This window comes from Triticum aestivum, chromosome 1A (assembly GCF_018294505.1).
Source record: "Triticum aestivum cultivar Chinese Spring chromosome 1A, IWGSC CS RefSeq v2.1, whole genome shotgun sequence".
In the NCBI taxonomy this organism is placed as follows: Eukaryota; Viridiplantae; Streptophyta; class Magnoliopsida; order Poales; family Poaceae; genus Triticum; species Triticum aestivum.
In genome coordinates this window covers 9,533,980-9,534,735 of record NC_057794.1, presented here as the reverse complement: position 1 = coordinate 9,534,735, position 756 = coordinate 9,533,980, and the positions used below count along the sequence as shown (strand labels likewise).

General features: G+C 50.8%; 1 pseudogene; it reads right to left on the bottom strand.

Annotated features, from left to right (window-relative positions):
* Positions 1–556, bottom strand: part of LOC123108877 (probable glutathione S-transferase GSTF2) — a 3,344-nt pseudogene extending 2,788 nt beyond the window's left edge.
* Between the last annotated feature and the right edge of the window lie 200 nt (positions 557–756).

The following is a 756-nucleotide window of genomic DNA, read 5'->3' as shown; positions in this document are numbered from 1 at the left end:
ACCAACAACAAGGTTCAAACAGAGAGGAGTTCAAGTAGCAGAGGGAGCATAAAATAAATAGTCTTGCTAGGGGCTCATCACAACATCCCCTGAAATAAAACTAGGTAGCTAATCCGGCTTGGGAGGCGGTGCAGGGGCGGTGTAGGGGGCGGCGGCACAAGACACGAGACAATGGAACGAAGGTCCAAGTAGATCTTGTCGATGGCCTGTCGAGCGTGCCGCTTGCTAAGCGGCTTCCATAGCTGCAGAAATCCACACAATTTATAAATAGCATCAGTCACCCGAAGTGCGATCACATGTTCAATCACAAGCTTACTACACACAGTCCATAATGTCCATGATAGCACCCCAACTACCACCAAAGGGGTAGGACGAATGAAAGGTTGGTGGGTTTGAACCTCCCAAAACAAGTCTGGGAGGTTGTCATGGCACCACTTGGCACCCACCACCTCACGAAGGCAACTCCAAAGAAACCGAGCCGAGGGGCAAGTGAAGAAGATGTGATTCGAATCTTCTGGAACCTCACACAAAGAGCACTGACCATCGTCAGGGCCATTACGCTTGCGTACCACCTCGAGGGGAGGCGGCCACAGACTAATTGCCAAAGGAAGATACGAATTTTGAGGGACAATGCCCGCAGGAGATTCAGTTCCTCTGGTCCCGGAGTAGCCACCAAGGATCTATAGATGAACCGAGAGGACAAGAGACCATTTGGTTCCATGTGACAATCCATGTCATCCTGGTCTAAGGTAGGCG